Below are 13,946 nucleotides of genomic sequence, written 5' to 3' on the forward strand. Positions count from 1 at the left end.
TCTGCGTCCTCATTAGCCTCCCACCCAGTCAGTGTCCCAGATAATGACGGCCGTCCATTACCCTCTTCCAGCTCTTCCAGAGACCTGTGAAACATCCTAGAATTGGGCTGACAGACAGCCCCTAGACAGAGCAAGAGATGAGGGAAGCCGAACAGAGGGCGGCCTTCTTCACATTTGGAGAGGTCTGCTAGCAAACAAGTCCACAGTGCTTTGTGCTCCCTGCTGGTCACCCACTGGGATCACCTGTGCCTCTCTGGTTCCTAAAGAAGAAACCCTTGACCTGTATTCTCTTCCTTGTCACATCTTTGCCCCATCCCAAGGTACTTCGGGCTTCTGAAATGTGTAGAACATGAGCAAATGAAAATGGGGAAATAATCTGTAAGGTCAGTGGCTGATCAGCCACACTTAGATATCTAAGAAAGGAGAGTAACACCCTTCAAGGTGTCATCAGCCAACGAGAAGAGCAATGAGTTGGTCCCATTTCGAATTTTTCTGGGCCTCTATAAATTTGTTTCTCAAGGTAAATCACCAGTCTGTCTAGCCACATTTGTTAACAATGCATGTAACTCTTAACGGCATCTCAAAAGCATACTTATTCTCAATTTCGCTTCTCATTCGTTTTTATGATGCTAGAGAAATTCAGATTATATAGGCTTTCTTTGTGCTGAGATGGTAATTTTATATCACTGTAGATTAATAGCATTTTTAGTGATATTTGGTATCACTCATTTGTCTCCTGTGGTCGTAAAGATATATATTTTTTCTAATTTGGCTTTGCCAACAAATAAAAAATAAGAGTCTTTTTCTGTTGAATGAGCGAAAAAATCATTCTGATCATGAAGAATTATTCCCTTTTAACATACCCACAATCCGCCGTCTAATTGTTTTTGTTATTGCGGCAATACAGTGTCTACAAGAATGTGTGTGCGTGCTTGCTTGCATGCATACAGTTCGACCTGCAGAAGAATACTTCCTGGTTGCTACTTGACCTTGACTTTGAGACTTTGAGTTCTGATTACTGAGCTTGCAACTTCTCTGTTGAGAGCCTGTCTGTCCAGTCATCTCTGCTTAGGAAGACAGAAACCTCCCGTTTCTTTCCCTTCCCTTCCCTTTGCCTTGGAGTTTTGCAGAGACCTTTACTTTGTGAGCATCTTGATGGGTCTGGAATTCTATTCTGAGAACTGGTCCTGCAGTGCTCACTCGAAGCAAGTACCCATTCCAGGGACGGTTATTACAGAGTAGAAAGGCAGTCAGACTCGCTTTAGCTATCAGCTTTTAAGAGCTTCCTCCATCTGCTAAAATGTGCACTGCAAAGTTGCACATAAAATGCTGATTAGTACCTCCGTGCAGATTCATATAATGATCCACTCTCTCTTGGTTTACATCACACTCTCCTAACTACCTATTCACCTGTTCTATTGGAAAATTTTAATCATCTCTCTGACATTAGCTTGGCAATTTCAGCGGCCACTTCACAATCTTTCAAAGTCTTTCTGCTCCATTTCATTCCTATTTCTTTTCTGCTTGTGTTAATTATTTTTGCAGGCAGCATACGTGTTTGTCAATAATGCATTACATTTTCCATGTGTCAGTTCCTCAGCCCATCAAAGAACCCTGCTTTTTACATTCGGAATCTATTTTCGCCTTTCCCTACTCAGCTCATTTTGCTCTGGGCCTGCCTCTACTCCTCATTCCAAATCCACTGGAAGTTGCCTGAAACTTGGCACTTGCAAAGCAGTTCCCAGTTTAATTGGGTCTGGGGCTCCAAGGAGCTTTAGGTTGGAGCCTGCAGTGGGCTGCAAGGTGTCTCAGAGCCCTTTGACTCCTTTGGGACCTGAGATAATTTCAGAGCCCGCACTTTCTGGGATGCCCACTTCTGGAATGTGCACAAGAACAATTCTCCCATCTTGAATCAAGGACCAGGACCTAAATCCCTCAGTAAGCTTGAGGATCATGAAAACCAGTCCTGACTCTAATGGCTCCATTTCCAATGTGATGATTTTGCTTACTGAAAAAAAAGAGCCCTCTCTCTAGAAAAGAAATTTTTAAATTTGTGCTTAGTTGACACCCACTGTTCCATTAGTTTCCGGCGTAACAATGTAATAATTCAAACTCTCTATACATTATGCTGTGCTCACAAGTGTAGCTCCCATCTGTGACCATACGACCCTATTAAAATATCATTGGCTGTATTCCCTATGCCGTACCTTTCATCCCTGTGACTTAGTCATTCCATAGCTGGAAGCCTGTAGCTCCCACTCCCCTACACCCTTTCTGCCCATCCCCTCAGCCTCTTTCCTCTGGCGACCATCAGTTTGTTGTCTGTGTTTGTAGGTCTGATTCTGCTGAAAAAACTTTCTCTTACGGCCACTCAAAAAAACACCTAGCATAGTGCCGGGCACATACCAAAGCTCTGTAAATACTTAGACAATCGAATGTGTTGTGAAAGGCTTCAGACACACAGGCAGTCATTTTGGAGGATGCGGATGGGAGGCATGTTGCTCCTTTAAAAAAAGTCCGTACCATTCTTCCCTCGGTCCCAGCATAACCTATTCTTGGGGATTTTCCGGTGGTTATCATTTCCTTTTTCATGATTACTATCACGGCTACCTACAAGTCGCCCTAATCCCAAGACTCTTTTGTCGTTGCTTCTGAGAATTGATTGGCTGTTTCCCTCTCACAGGCCAAGGAAGCGCCATTTTCAGAAAAACTCCCTGCTTCTCAGAATGAATGCCCTTTTGGTGAAGGGCACATGAAGGGAAGTTTCTTTTCTTGCTTTGCTTTTGTTTCAGATTCCCCTGGGGGTTACACATATCCTGTTCGAATTCCCCGGTTCCTTGGGGAAGCACTCAGCCTGTGACGGGAAGAGAAGGGACGTGGGCCCCAAGCCCCGTGAACAGGGAGGGAACGGAGGCTCCTCTGGGTCTGGGCTGCCACTTTGTTTCCTCCTCTGCCCAAGTACGTCACTCGTGTGCACAGGAAACTTTCAAGTGCCACACACTGACCCTTGGTAAGATTCCATTTCTTACTTCCCATATTTATGACCTTCAGTTGCCAGCTCCTTCTGGTATTTTTAACAGCCTTCTATCGCCTGGGAGCCTTCTGTCTCCACGCTGCAGGAGAATGTTGGAAATGGCCGGGCCAAGGAAACACCAGTGTGGGGAGACGGGGATGCACCGAGGGAGAGGAACAGAAGCTCAGACTGCAAAACAATTAGGTCTTGCGTGCTTCAGGATTTGAGGTTATCAGACATTTCTTGTATTGTTAGCTCTTTTTCAATAATCACAAGTGGTCATTTTCTGCTAATTGTCCCACAGGGAGCAAAACTGAGTTTCAAATATTTTTTGTTTTCTGTCCGGCAGTCTCGTGGATAAGCAGAGGCATTGACAAAGGTTGACCCAGGGAGGAGACAGGGACAGTAAAGTCATATTTCATTCACCGTTCAGATAATCACCTGGTCGTGACCGATCATGTAGAAATAGATGCCTTCTCTCCAGTAGGTAGCCTCTCTCTCTAGATCTTTCTGGAAATACCTTTCTTGAATTTAAAGACCACCTCTAGATATGACTTTCCAAGACAGGAGACTTCTGGTGGAGTCTTTCATTCACACTAATAAGAGGTGAAACATGGTACCACCTCTTGCCACAGTGATCTTGTATTTGAAGTGGACACAGGACGGACGACATGCAGCTTACCTCTTCCACTTCATGTTGAGCTCTGATATCTGAGTCTGGCAAAGACATTGCCTTCCTTGGCTGCTCCCTGCTTTGCCCGGCTAAATAAAAATGAATTGTTAGTTTTACTTGGTTTACTAACTCCATGGGTTAGGATAATCTAATAATTAGGATTATAATTAGGATAATTTTGTGAGACGAAATCTGGACAAATTCTCTGTACTTCTTTATAGGCAATATCTACAGTTAATCATGCTTTGAGAAAACATTTCCTTAGAACGGTCATTGGAAAGGGTTTTGTTAAGAAAATTTGAGAGCTGGGGGTGGGGGAGGGGTCCCTATATCACACCCTCTGCTGAATTTAAAAAAAACACAAGGCTTCCATAAAATCCAGTTAACTCTAGCCAATGATAATCTCCCCCCGTTTCCACATGTGTCAAATTGGGATTATGAAATTACCTGCCTCATGGGCTTTTTGGGACTACTTCATATAACTTTTGGAAGTACCTGGTACCTAGTAAGTATTCTATAAATGTTAGCAATCATTATTACCAACTAATAAAATTCCTTGTTGCTCTCACAACATACGACCCATTAGGGAGAGGTTGCAAACTAACAGGCCACAAACAGGTTGCAGTTGTGAACAGAGTTGCAGAAACTTTTTAGCTCTGCATTTTACAAGTGAGAGATTTTGCACACATACCAAACAAACAAACAAAAACTATTTCCAATTTTGCTTTACCAGGAGAGGACCCAGGGTGTGAGGCATGTATTTCTTAAAGGCAGCATGGGCTGAGCTGAAGGACCCTTTTTAGAGGGCGTGTCTGGCCAGTCAGCAAAATCCCCACTGTGTCCTGCTGGGCTCCCGGCAAGGCCACTTGGCCCATGGAGCATTGCATTTCCCTCTCCTGTCTTAGACCCTACCAGGCACTTTGAAATAGGTGCTGATATTTTGCTTTACATGAAGCATAAGACGCGTGGTTTGGCGACATAACCCACATTTCTGAGTTGAGGAAACTAATAAAAGAGAAGGTGGCCCAGTGAGTCTCTGGGGACCGGGACTCAAACCCAGACCCCCTTCTTCTGCAGCATCATGTCGCTTCCCCAGCCTGGTGCACAAACTCCTTTCCAAGTTTTCTGCAGAAGCGGCTTGTCCTCTGTCAGTTCACCAATTGCCGTGGCAACACGATGTGCCAGTGTCAAATGGTAAGTTAAAATGTGACCTAAGGTGTCCGAGGAATGTCCTCTCCACTCCGCTAATAAGAGACAGGCCATCTCTAAATATTTGCATGGAGTCTGGCTCCCAAGATAATTCAGTGTCCGTGTGGCTCTGTTTCACCTCTACTTATTTCCATTACCTTGCATATTAGCTATGTCAAGTTGATGGGCCTGCTGTTCCCCAGGGTGGCTATTATAAATATGGTGTTACAGTGGAACGCTTCCAGTCTTCTGGAACCTCATTTGAACTAAGCAAGTTCTCTATAATGATCATTAATGATGTATTGCTTGCATATAAATGTTGGATATTAATCTTTTGTTTACTTTCTCTATGCCATCAGACTTTTTAGAGGTTCTTTGTAACATGCTCTTAATTGATGATGAGCAGTAGTTTCTGCATTTGGGAAAGAGTGATTTTTTTTTTCAGCTGACAATGCACTGTGGCCAGTGAAGACTTACTCTCAGAGCCCTGACTGATAGACCCACTTCTCTTGGCCGAAACGGCTGCCCAGAGCTCTTGGAGTTCACGTATAACTAGCGGCAAGGTGTAATATCTCACTGAGCCAAGACTGTCCATTGGCTCATATGTTTCCTGAGTTGGAGACTGAGTTGGAGACCTGTTGACACCAGGAAGTCCCTGCACAATGACTGGGATGCACCCAGTCACCAGTTCTGGAAGGGAGGACATGGTGGGTGCTGGATACATTCTGTTCCTTTCTCACAGGACCTGAATTGGGCCCATGCCCTAGTGGGTCTAAGGGCTTCATCTGGTTTGGATCCTTTGATAAATCCCCTTTTGCCAAGACCCAGAACTCAGGCGCTGGGTTAAATCTAAAAGGGTCTCCCGTGACTTGGGACGGGTTCTTCTTTCTGTATTGAATTAGACTCGAAGAGATGCCTGCAATTTGGTTTAATTTGACTTCATACTAGGGGATCGCCCAGGAATAGACTGGCAGGAAACGATGAGACGTGAATGTTCTTTGTGGCACGGGGTTACTCAGTAAGACAGGGGCTCAGGAGTAAGACAGACCTGTATTTGAAACCCCGTTCTGCCACTTACTACCTGTGTAACCTTAAGAAAGTTTCTTTTTTGTGTGGCTGTTGTAGATTGTGTGGTTCCCCCCCCCCCAGGGTTACTGAGATATAATTAACAGTATATAAATTTAACATGTATTTAAGGTTTCTTAATCCCTCTTTAAGCCTTTTTTTTCTTTTTGATTAATAGAAAGATTAATGGTACTTACTTGATGGGGTTGTTATGAGAGTTAAATGACTCTGTGTGTGTGTGTGTGTGTGTGTGTGTGTGTCATAGCCCAAAATCTAGTACAAAGCAAAAAGCAAGTGCTCAGTACAAAGTACAAAGCTGTAATAGTAATTTTTTATTACATGTCATTATTATTGTTATTTGTGATGACGCTGATGTTGGCCCTAGCTGCAGAGTCCTCTCCTGACGTTACTCAACCTGAAAGAGAAAGGCTATTTGCTGGGCTGTGTACATATCCCTGTTCCACCTGTCTCTGTTATCAGAAGTTAAATGTGACAGAGGTAAAGGAGACTTTGCTGGGGTTAGTTATGAGCAGGATGAGGAAATGGCCCTGTGCTCAAACCGCAAATTCACTGCAGGTCTTTTATGATAAGGAATGCACATTAAAACCTGTTAGATGCCGACATGCTTATGACATGTAGACTCATGTCTGAGGAAGGTGTGGAGGATCTCGTGGGAGAGGCCAGGCATAGACACGGAGGATGCTGAGGCAGGCATGTCATGGTCAGGGGTCATGTGGAAGTGGGTAAGTCGCATGGTTGCTCGGTACCAGTAACTGTGGTCATGGGTGGGACGTGTAATCTCCTCTGTCTTTTCCATTTTCATCATCCCTCACTTGAACTTTGTGAAAAGCTAACACCATGTTCTCTGCCATTATCCTTTTCCTGCTCAAGTTCATTCTTCCACACTGCTGGCAGAATGATCTTTCTAGAGCACAACTCCAATTATGTCCTCTCTGTCTTATGGTCCTTGCTAGGGCCCAGTGTTTACCCAAGTAAGTCTAGTGGCCAGAACTAACAGCTAAACCTCTTAGGCCTTTGGCATACTATTGCCAATCCCTTGAGCCCCAAATCCAGGAGGAGTTGGTGGTCCCACACTAGAGGGAAGAGGCTGGAAAACTCAAGGCGGGCTTATCACCACTCACTCTGAGCATTCACCACCCAGTGGGCTGCAGTGGAGAGAGATGAAAGGAAGACACACATGTGTTTCCCATCTTTCCTGGAGATTAAGTGTTTTCACAATCAAGGAGATGTGTGTGGTTTCATATGCCCGAAAACTTGTTCAATCCCCAAAGTTGAGTCTGGAATCCTCCTGAAGCATCGCTAGAGAGGACTGGGGACTTCCCTTTTTCAATCAATTCCATTTTCCCTTTGGAAATAAATATTCGTCTCACTGCCTGGGTGCCCATGAAGTACCAGCCTTCTACTTTCCTTTAAGTACACACTTGTACTCTCTGTTTGGAAGGCTGTGTGATTCTTAGGGAAGTTTCTGTTACATACAGCTTTTTCATGGTTTCTGAATAGTCACTTGTAGTGATAGTAATAATAGTAGTAATAGTCACTCACTTGTAAATAGAAGTTGAGGCCACTCATCTTCAGATTTCTTTAAGAAAAACTGAGTTTTTCCTTGACGAGTAAGGCAATGAGTCCTTCAAATTCCAGAGGACTTGCCTTAAAGGCAAGCAAAGGTCACTTTAGCACAGGTAGAATGTACAACACCTCCCTGTCTTGCGCCATTGTTCTCAATCTCCTAGTCCCCACAGCAGCAAGCTGGAGAACTCTGCCTCTCTCTCTTGGGGATTTAGATTTTCCTGGAAGACTAGATCCATGGAGATCATGCGACAGCCTGCCACAGGCCCTTTGACTTTGCTCCTGACTGGGCCACCAGTATCTGACATGTTCCCATTTTAATACTCAAAACCAAGAAAGAAGCATTCTATCTAGCCCTTCCTCAATACTGATCTCACAAAAAGTGAAGACTGGGAAAACTGTTTTTTGTTTTTTGTTTTTTTAAGAAATGATCCCTGGTATTCTCAGATTTACCTGCCTGACACAAGTCAGAAAGCCTCTGGTCTCTGATTTTCCATTGAGCCCAAAGCATGTTGGCTTCTGGCACAAGTCAAAGACTCTGAGGAACGTGCACGTCCTCTGTCAGCATTGACTGTTCTAGTACCAGCTATTTGTCAAAAAGACTTATTTGCCACAATTTACTTACAAAAATATTTTGTTTCAAACATCGGATGCCGAGCATTTCATGAACATACCGGGAGTAGCTACCTATTTTTCTCCTCGTCAGAGAACTCATGAGCGTGAAAATGTTCCTTAAAGACTTGCTGGAATTGAGAGAACCCACTGGTCCTCCAGGCAAGACTTCCATGTAGAAAATCATTGGTTTCTAAGTCTGATCAATTGAGAGTCTAGCAAAATGATTGGCTCCCCAGATTATTAACCTGCATCCCAAATCAGCTTTCTTAAATACAGGACTACTTCACCCTCCTCACCCCTCTATGTCACCAGAGATACAACCCGAGAAATGCTTGTCACAAAAGCCTGTACTCAGCAGCATTTTTCTTCTGAAGTTACCAGTGTGCAAAACAAAAATGGAAGTTAGTGATTTCCTACAGCCCCAAAATGCTTTCTTCTTCCAACAGAAATGCTGCAGCACATTGCTGCAAAATGTGGACTGGGACCCTTGGGTATTTTACAACAAGTGAACAATGGCTGAGTCATTTAATTTAAGAAACACAGCTAGCTAAGCACTTATTTATTTGTGCAAAAAATTCAGTGGGCTTTTATCATGCTTGTACAAGATCCAGTTTTCTGAAGACTCCGTAAATCCATAAATACCCTTTGACATGATGGGCCATTATGACTCTTAAAGACTCATTGCCGTCTGTTGGCTCAAACTCGTGGTTCATGTTGAAGCCTGGGAAGATTTATATGTCAACCATTCCAAATCATATCTCTACTTAAAACTCACTATCTTAAGAATGAACTGTAAACTATTTTTACCTGCTGGTATGAAGCATTATTCCCAGCCAAAAGAGTGTTAGAGACATTTCAACTCTCGAGGCTCACATCTGTACACACCTGCAACCAAATATCTTTCCCTTTTTTTCTCCTTGGGGGATGGAAGTCACTTTGGTAGATAAGTCTCAGAGTCTCAGACCTACCACTTAACTCCAACTTGACCGGAGCCACATAAATCACTTAATCTTTTAGAGAGATGAGTGTTGGAATGAAGAGTTGAATTTCTTACCAAAGGTCATTTATTAAGTTTCTGCTCATGACCAGAAGGAGAAGCAGGGCAGTGCCGCCTCATTAAAAGATTCAGAAGAAACCTTCAAGAAGCCGGGAGTAGTAAGCAATGTCATGCAGGAGTGAAGATTAAAGAGAATGAGAACTCTGAAAAGAATCTTGGGTTCCAACCTCTCCCTCACTCCTCCAACCCAACAAGGCATTTGGTCTTGTTCCTTTTACCTCCATGGTGTCTCTCTGGCCCAGCCCCCACTCTCCATTCCTTCTGCGATAACCTTAGTTCAGGCCATCAGCACCTCTCCTTGGACTCTTGCTTTCTGTTTGTCCACACTGCAGAAGGCATTCCTTTGTAATGCGTGGAACTAATCATATGGCAAATGGGATCTTCCACAACTGGAAGGGGCTACTGCTCTCCTAATTGCCCCACTTCCTACCATTCCCTGAGAACATCTTGGCTCATTCCTGTCCCTCTGCCTAGAATATTCTGTCACATCTCTGCTCCCACTATTTGAAATCCTAGTCTCCCACGAAGCCCCCTGCCCAGTCCACCTAATGAAAATACATAGCTCCTGCCTCATTTGCCATGTCCTCAAAGCACTGTCTTTGTAAACTCAATATGATGTATTTGTAAACTCAAAATGATGTCTTGTCTTGTTCTGTGGATTCATCTGTGTACATCTGCTTTGCCCCATGATTATAAGCACGGTGAAGGCAGAGTTTGTATCACCCAATATCTAGCACAGGGCCCCATAGGTAGATACGCTCAGCAAACATGCACTGACTAAATCAGTCTATGCACACAGGTCAGTAGACTTGGCATTTGGTGTTTGAAATAGGAGAGTTAATGGAGTCATCGAAATAGAACTCAGAGTTGAGGACAGTAAGGTGAGAGGAAAGTTGGTGAGAAAACAGAAGTCTTTTGCAAGGTATTATAAAAATATCATATGCATGTATAGGGTTTTTATTTATGGAGGTTGATCTCATATCCTGCTGGCTTATGTCTTCCTATTTCTCTTCTGTCAATAGCCTAAAGAAATGCTCTTTCTTATCATTCTCCTATCCAGCACTGTAAAATCAACCATATACAGCAAGGTCCCTGCTGATCTCAAAGCCTTAGAAATCTCAGATTTGTTGAGGTAATAGGATTGGCATTGAAGTACTTCTGTAGCCCGGTTTCACTTCTGCTCCGCCCAAAATTCCTGCTGGTGCATTCTGACATACCAGCTGTTTTCTCAATCTTCTTTGTCTTCGGGTCATTTTGGAATTATCTCGAAGTCAATACAAGTCTTATTTCATTTTCATCTCATTTTTCCTCTTTTTTATTTTCCCTGCAAATTAACTTGCATTTTATTCTCCCCCCTTAAAAAAAATTGAATGCCAGCACCCGAAGCCATTTATATTCACTCAGACCCTTCTGAAGAGATCCTTTCTGTGTCTCAGTGTCACTGATTTCCTGTGAGCACAACACCTTTTCATCTGTACCCCTTCAGGCACATGTCAGGACACTGCAGATCCTCTGGTCTCTGAGGGTCTTCAGACAGCCTTGGTAACATCCTTGTGATGACAGCCTAGGTTTGTCCTTGCTTTGGCTTCCTTCCTAATAGCCAAACTTTACCCTCTTTTACTCATTTCCCCACTTTCCCTGTCTACAGCTGTGACTGACCTCTCCGTGTATCCATCAACTACTGGGTAAGTTGCCACACAGTTTTGTTACTTATTGTCACCGAGCCACCTTCTAGAATGGTGTCCGTGTGACTCCCCCATACTCACGATTCACCTCTGATTATCCCAAAGGATTTCTGTTCTTGAGCTGAGGCTCAATGATAGAGACTCCTGCAACATCGCGTGGAGAGCGGGACCAAGCCAATTCTGTTTCTAATTTGATCTGATTCTAGGACTTCCCGCCTCTCCTCCGCGCCCACTGTGCCAGCCTCTGTGTCTTTTTCCTCCTACACGCCTTCTGATGCTTTTCTGTAGTGACCTAGCACTACAGAGTTAACTTAACCTTGCCTACAGAGTTATTCTTGGGAAGAAGAGCTAAAAATTGTTGAGCTATTCCTGGGAGCCAGCCATTGTACTTTGCACGTTCTTTGGATTACTTCATTTGTTCTCATCACAGTCTCGTGATGAAAGTACTACTACTTCATGCCCACTTCATAGAGCAGAGAACTGAGGTTTAAAGGGTGGAAATAACTTGCTGGGGTTCCACAGCCGGAGAACAACAGCAGTGGGAGTTCCACCTGTCTACACGTGCGGTAGCCGGCAAGTTGGGGGGCCGTGCTCTGGGAAGCCGGGGCAACCGTGTTGGGGGGCCGTGCTCTGGGAACCGACTGCAGAGGCAGCGGGGTAGGACAGAGACGGTGACATCTTGCCTTCAGTCCACTACGTCCCAGACAGCCTCCCTGGCAGGGTGCCTAGTGACAGCTACCATAGAAACGACCTTTCTCCACACATGTTCAGGCTACTTCCATCTGGTTGGGAGACAGGGGTAGCTCCCTGCAACCTTGGCTAATTCTGGACAGAGCCCTTCTTTTTTGTTTTATTTTATTTTTTAAGACAGTGAAAGAATGAGGCTGAGCAGGGGTGGAGGGACAGAGGGAGAGGAAAAGAGAGAATCTCAAGCAGACCCCACACTTAGTGTGGAGCCCAAGGTGAGGCTCGATATCATGACCCTGAATTCAAGACCTGAGCAGAAATCAAGAGTCTGATACTTAACTGACTGAGACACCCAGGTGCCCCATGGACTGGTCCCTTCTTCAGCCAAGACTGACCTTGGAGCAGGTGACACAACAGGCATCTGGCAGCAAGCTGTCCCATGGCCCAAGCCGCCCTTGGAGAAACAGCATTGAAAACATACACACGTCATAACAAGACCCCCTGCCAGCACACACTTCCCTCCTAGCTTCCTAGAAACGTACAACTGTCCACGTCACCCTCCAGCCTTGCCTGCAGTTTAGTGGTGCTGCTTATCAAGAACTGATGAAAAATCTGCATACAGTCCAAATTGAATCCAGATACAAATGAGATTCCCCTCAAATTCTTCCCTGTCATCTTTCCCTACTTTTTTTTAGACTGTTTTTTTTTTAAACACACTACTTTTATTTCCCCAAATGAAATCTTTGAAATCAACTGAAATATATGAGAGTGAAAATGACGCGAAGTATTATTGCCATTATCTCCATCAGCTCTGCATAGGAAATCATGAGCCGCATACCCGATTGGTTTTAGTTCCAGCTCAGCTGTTAAACTTCAAAATTCAGGATCTTTTCTCTCTGTAAACCTGAGTTGCCACCACCAAGCCCCCCCAGACTATCAGAAAGGTACGTGAAGAGCAAAGGTGACAAGATTCTGATATTTTTTCAGGTCTCAATCTTGGATTTTTAAAACAACTTCCCTCTCGATGTTTTCAGAAATTCTTGACATTTATATAGAGCTTCATTTAGTTAGTTATTTTTTTAAGATTCCATCTATTTATTTGACACAGCGAGAGAGAGAACCCAAGCAGGGGGAATGAGACAGGGAGAAGCAGGCCTCTTGCTGAGCAGGGAGCCCGACTCGGGGCTCCATCCCAGGACCCTGGGATCATGATCCCAGCCAAAGGCAGACGCGTAATGACTGAGCCACCCAGGCGCCCCTGTATAGAGCTCCCCCTCCTCACCACCAACTTGGTATTATCAGCGGCTTGGTCGCCCTTAATAGGATTTGGTACCTTAAATGCTATCACCTGAGGACTGAGCACCACTGCCCTTGTATTTTCAAGGAATTATTCTCTCATGACCTCTCATCCGAAGCCCAGTTCTGAAGCACAGCGCCATACGCTTAGAGGGCGACGGGGTAGAGGTAGTTAAGCTTTGATGGTGGAGGCAGAAGACATGACCAGGAAAGAGCACGTCTAGGCATTTGGGGTTGGCGTGGGGTCAGAGTGGATGGAAGGACGCAGCCAGTATGAGGAAAGAAGGTGGACTGGAGCCGTGAGGTGCATCTCCCTGATGAAGCCCTCAGGATTAGCCTTTTCCCAGAGCTCTGGGTCCTTCCTCTCCTCACCTGGGCTGGGCCAACTGAGCTTCTCCTTTTGATTCTCTTTCTTGCCCTAGTAGTCATTCCTGGCTTCTCACTCCTGCTCTGGTTGTCCTGAGCCTCTCCTGCTCTCTCCCTTTCTGCCCAACTTCAGCTTTCACCATGCAAATGGGACCCGTTCATAGGGGCTACTGGTTCCAGGGCCCCGGGCATTACTGGCTTGATTGTATTCCTATTCTGTTAAGGAAGAAACAGAGGTTGTGTGTCTTTAGTGGGCCGAGCTTGGAATCTGACTCTTGGACTGTGAACTTGTGTGCATTTACTCTACATCTGAACGATGCAGTCAGGGGCCCGTGTCACCGAGTTGCCCTTTACCATCGAGAGCTTGTGCTCTTGTGCTACAGGGGATTTACATGCAAGCTAGCCCTGCGACCCTGATGTGGACACACGGCTGTGTGGAGCGAAGGGGAGGGAGAGGAAGGTAGGCTCTGTACAGGCAGCCACCTGGTCCCTCGTGGGCCCCGCCCCATGCTCAGAGGAATGGACAAATGAATGAACCAGGGAACGAGTGAGAATGGCTGAGTGGATGAAGGAGTGAGTGGTCGAAGAATGCTGTCTGGAAACAAAGGACTGGAAGGTGGAAGCAAAGGATCTTGTGTCTGAAAACCATGCCCCAGCTCCCTGCAGCTGCCGCTGCATCTCCAGGCCACCCCGGGGGAGGCCACACCGTGGATG

This window comes from Mustela nivalis (genome assembly GCF_964662115.1).
Source record: "Mustela nivalis genome assembly, chromosome: 11".
Lineage (NCBI taxonomy): Eukaryota > Metazoa > Chordata > Mammalia > Carnivora > Mustelidae > Mustela > Mustela nivalis.